The sequence below is a fragment of the Pinus tabuliformis genome, chromosome 9, assembly GCF_031772625.1.
Source record: "Pinus tabuliformis cultivar Carrire ecotype Pingquan chromosome 9, CPIR1, whole genome shotgun sequence".
NCBI classification, from domain to species: domain Eukaryota; kingdom Viridiplantae; phylum Streptophyta; class Pinopsida; order Pinales; family Pinaceae; genus Pinus; species Pinus tabuliformis.
Genome location: NC_142307.1, coordinates 1,030,991,649 through 1,030,997,172, shown reverse-complemented (window position 1 = coordinate 1,030,997,172; position 5,524 = coordinate 1,030,991,649). Strand labels below are relative to the sequence as shown.

At 43.4% G+C, this 5,524-nt stretch overlaps 1 pseudogene; it reads left to right on the top strand.

The window, feature by feature from the left end:
- Window positions 1-549, top strand: LOC149152210 (26S proteasome non-ATPase regulatory subunit 12 homolog A pseudogene; annotated as a pseudogene).
- Window positions 550-5,524: the final 4,975 nt, after the last annotated feature.

The following is a 5,524-nucleotide window of genomic DNA, read 5'->3' as shown; positions in this document are numbered from 1 at the left end:
ATGGAGGAAGAAGCTTCCACGGGACCTCTGGACGCTGGTCGTCCCTCCGCGAGGCCTGCCGGAGCCGATCTGGACTCTATTGACCGTGAAATTGCTGCGCAGAGGAAAGTAGCCCTCCAGGAAGGCAAATTGGATGCTGCAATAGATGCTCTTTCAAATATAGAGAAGCAGATGAGGCTTGCTGCTGATGTTTCTGGAACTCGAAAGGTGGTAGTGGCGATAGTGCAGATTTGTTATGAAGCGCGTGCATGGAAGACACTAAGTGAGCAAATTAGCGTTCTTTCCAAGAAAAGAGCACAGCTGAAGCAGGCAGTCACTGCGATGGTTCAGCAAGCCATGCAATATATTGATGAGACACCTGACCTCGATACACGTGTTGAACTGATCAAAACACTGAATAATGTCTCAGCTGGGAAGATTTATGTCGAAATAGAAAGGGCCCGGTTGGTTAGGAAGCTTGCAAAAATCAAGGAGGAGCAGGGTCTTATTGCCGAGGCTGCGGACTTAATGCAAGAAGTTACAGTGGAGAGAGATCTGCAAGCAAAATAAGAGCACGAAATACAGAGGTAAACTTTAAGAAAGTTGGAAAATAGGGTTTCGACTTTGTTTTAACAGCTTGAGTGAATGAAGCGAATGCTAAGAAATGGTAGAGACAGAACAGAGTTCTGTGCCCGAATTTCACAATCGAAAAATTAATCGACAAACTGGAACTATTCATTCGGTTGCCCCTTCTGAAGCGCAAGAAACAATGTTGGATTCTTTGATAAGCACCTTGTTGTCACAGAATACCACTGAGGCAAATTCGAGACGAGCTTTCGTTTCACTTAAGGCCAGATTCCAAAGCTGGGAGGAAGTCCTCAAGGCAGATTCAAAGGCTGTAGAGGACGCCATTAGGTGTGGTGGCTTAGCCGAAACAAAAGCTTACAGAATCCGGAATATTTTAGACACCCTGTTGAAAGAGCGGGGAAAGTTATCTCTGGAGCATTTGCGTAACATGCCTGTAGACAAGATCAAAACGGAGCCGTTGGGTGGAGGCGTAGCGAAGGGGATTCATACCACCAGATTCGGAAAATGGCATGCGTTACAATCGGCTGCATGCAACCAACTTGATTACACTGTTCCTCTGGCCTGTGAGGAATTTAGAAAAACGTATTAAACACAGTCATATGGCAGAGGTGCGCAGCACAGGAGCAATGGACAGAGAACGCAGGTCTCATAAATAGAATATGGAAGACAGACATCTCAGAACAGCTTGGACAGATGCGTTATATGGCAGAGGCAGCATGTCAGGAGCGCCGGAAAAGAATATGGCAGAGGGCCAGGACTGACATGCACATAACAGGCCACAGAAAAACAAGTGGCTCTGATACCATGTTAAATTCACATGGACAGCAAGACAGATATGAAAGATAAATCAGTGAGTTCATTTTTTTATTAACAATAGATATACATTTATAGTACAAATATGTGACTCTTGGGTTTCAGATCCCCAAGGTCTCTTGGACTCCTTTTGTCCATTCGACTTCCACACTAACCCATTTAGGATTAGGTGTCCAACACAAACTATCAGCTAGCTCTATGTGATTTTGGAGCTAAAGGCTCACTTATTGACTTGGACTGTGCAATTCCCAGGAGTAAAGGCTGGTTTCCCTTTAGGATTGCACAGATCACGAAGGCGGCGCTATAATCGGATTGCAACCAATTACAGGGGTTAGATTGTGGTTAGATAGAAAAGAAAGTAAGAAAACACAAGATTTGAAGAAAAATATAAGACTCAATGAAAGAACAAGTGTAGAAATTTTGAATAAGTAATCACTTATTCACAGAGATTATCTTGATTATGCACTATTACGGAATACATGCACAATACATAACCTCCTCTACGTTGATCATCAATTTAGCAGCATTAAAAACAATGAAAATCAATCGCATGCACACATTAACACAATATGTAACCCAGGGAAAGCATACAGCTGAAAACCCCACACTATCTATATATTATAATGATAGAGAACATGTAACAATACATAGTACAATACTCCTCACAAGTACTCAGTACTATCTCCACCCGTTACACACAAAACTAGCTCAGATTTGATCAATCATAGCTCAAATCTCCTCTAATGCTTTGCTTGCCTCCACTGCGCAATCCTGCAAGGGAATCAATCACTCTGTGAAATCGAATTCCTTTGGTTATACTATGCAAGCCTCATGGGAAATCTCCATTCATGCATGTGCAAATCTCATGCACATCTATATTCACAGCTATAGTCACAACTGATAGCAATCTCAACCTCTAACACCTGTCTCCACTGAACTGTACATGTACTGAGTTAACTGATGTATTCTTCAGTTGCTTTATGAGTTAATAATTAGTGAATTTAATTAATAATTAATTCACACAACTCATCACTAGAGTATTCTTTAGTTAGTCTAAAATACAACTAGTTCAACCAAGTCAAACTAAACACAACTCCATCAACTCCACAATCAACTCCACCAAACTCAACCACATGAGTTCTAACTAAAGTCTTGCATGCAATAGCTCAACTGACCCACAAAGAAAGCGTATTTCCTTCTGACAGCTGCATGTGCCACATCTGTAGCTCAAACTGAAGTGCTCCAAGAGGATAAGGTAATGTTTATAGGCGAAATATTATTATGAGACAGTAATATTTGACTGTTCTATTTTTAGCTTGGTAGTCTAAAAATAGAAACCGCCCAGATGTCTAAAAATAGAAGTCCATCTATTTATACCAACATGACCAATCATCCACAAATAGCATCCTGCAACTCATAGACCATGATCCATATGTCTAAAAATAGACATAGTCTAAAAATAGACTTTGCGCCAAAAATAGCCTGCAGGCCCACTTAGTGAAGGCGACTTCTTTCCACTAAGCTCCATCATCTTGTTGCATTCTCAACACTCCCTCTCAACAAGAAATGGATTATCAACAACCCCTATCCTGCATCGGTGGTTTTCGAACTTGCTCTTGGTGAGTGCCTTCGTCAAGATATCAGCATCTCGATCCTTCGTTGGAATGTATGAAAGTAACATGACTCTCCGCTGCACACAATCTCTGATATGATGGTACCTGATGTCAATGTGCTTGGATCTATCATGAAATGCTGGATTAGCCGAGAGCTTAATGCAACTCTGGTTATCACAATAAATCACTGTAGGCTCCAAGTGAGAACCGAACAACCCGACAAGGATCTTCCTCATCCATATAGCCTCGCATGCAGCCAAACTTGCTGCCATATACTCGGCCTCTGCTGAACTGAGTGCCATGGATCTCTGCTTCCTGCTGTACCAAGAAACTGCTGTCAACCCGATACTGAAGACCCCTCCTGATGTGCTCTTTCTGTCCGTTGGGCTCCCTGCCTAATCTACATCCATGAAGCCACATAGATTCACCTCATCCTCCTGTCTATACCACAAACCATATCTAGATGTGCCTCTCAAATAACACAATACATGCTTGCCTGCCTTCCAGAAGAGCTTGGTTGGCTTAACCATAGCTTGTGAAAGCTGGTTAACAGCATAGCATATATCGGGTCGTGTATTGACCAGATACATAAGCGACCCCACCAACTGTCGATAAATAGTGGCATCCACTTCTTCTGCTAAAGTAGCATCCTCCTTGCTCCAACCTCTAGGAAGAGGAGTATCAACAGGCTTGCAGCCATGCATGTTGAACTTCTCCAGTATCTCTCGAGCATACTTACCCTGAGAAACAAATAGTCCATCACTGTGCTACCAAATTTCCAATCCTAGGAAATAATGAAGGAGGCCCAAGTCCTTCATCTCAAACTCCTTAGCAAGATCATCCTGGCATGAAAGTATCAACAGCTCATCACCTGTTAGAATCAAATCATCTACATAAAGTACAATTATAAGCAACTTACCCTCCACCACAATCTGGTACAGGTTAGGATCTGCCTCACTCTTGGAGAATCCAAGTCCGGTGAAATCACTGTCTATCCATGTGTACCAAGCACGTGGTGCTTGTTTCAACCCATACAATGCTCTTTTAAGCCTGCACACATGCGACTCGCCGCTGAAGATCTCGAAACCTTCAGGCTGCTCAATGTACACCTCATCCTCAATGACTCCATTAAGGAATGTAGTCTTCACATCCATCTGATGAATGTGCCATCCCATCTGCATTGAGAGAGAAAGAATCGTCCGTGTGGAAGAATACCTTGCGACAGGTGCAAAGGTCTCCTCATAATTGATCCCCTCTATCTGTGAAAAGCCTCGGGCAACAAATATTGCCTTGTACTTCTCCACACTCCCGTCAGATGCCTGCTTAACTTTGTAGATCCATCTCGAACCCACCACTGATTTCCCTTTCAGTCTTGGGACAATCTCCCATGCACTGTTTCTGACAATCGAATCATACTCTTCCATCATGGCATCTACCCATGCGGGATCCTCCACAGCTTCCTCGAAAGAGGATGGCTCAGTCACAACACATTTTCTCACAAGAGCCATGTATCCAATGTACCGATCAGGTGACTGTCTCTATCTATGTTGAGCTGTAGGTGGTCCTACAACCTTCTCTACATCTTGAGTCAGTCGCTCAGCTTCTTTCAAGTGCTTTCGCCCTCTGATGGTTGGTGCTGCATGAGTCGTCTCTTCCACTCCATGAACTTTGTCCTATGGATGATCCATGTCCTGAAGCTCATCTTTAGGAACTAATAACTCCTCATCTGCATGCAAGTGTAGCTCCCTCTCAAGCGAACACTTCATGGCTTTCTCCTCTTGAAATTTTATATCCCGTCGCACAACAGTCTTGCCACTGTCTGGAAAATACACACGATAGTTGTGGGGCGTATCAGTGTACCCCAAAAATATCCCAACCTCTGCGGTCGGCTCCAACTTCTTCCTGGCATCCTTCATCACATGCATGTAAACGTTAGCACCAAAAATCCTCAGATGAGAAATATCAGGCTTCTTACTAAAATAAGCCTCCTCGGGTGTACTCATGCCAAGTATCCTGTGAGGACAACGGTTCTAAACATATACTGCAGTATTGCATGCTTCCGCCCACAAGTGAAGGGGTAGGTGTTGATCATGCAACATCGCTCGTGCAGCACACACGATCATTCTATTCTTCTGCTCAGCAACCTCGTTCTGCTGTGGGTTATGGGGAGCTATGAGCTCTCTTCAAATCCCTTCTGCACTGCAAAAGTCCTTGAACTCGCCAGAGATGTATTCACCACCATTATCGCTCCTAAGAGCCTTCACCTTCTTCCCCGACTCCTTCTCGACCAGTGTTTTGAACTCACAGAACTTTGAGTATGTCTCGCTCTTCTTCTGCATGAAGAATATCCAGCACTTTTGAGAGAAATCATCAACAAAAATCACATAATATATGTGTTTTGCTGTCGAAGCTACTGAGAAAGGTCCACACAAGTCTGTGTGAATTCTCTCAAGGATCGTTGTGGCATGAATATCCTTCTCGTGAAAGGTGGATTTCACAAACTTTCCCAAAGTACACCCCTTGCACTGATC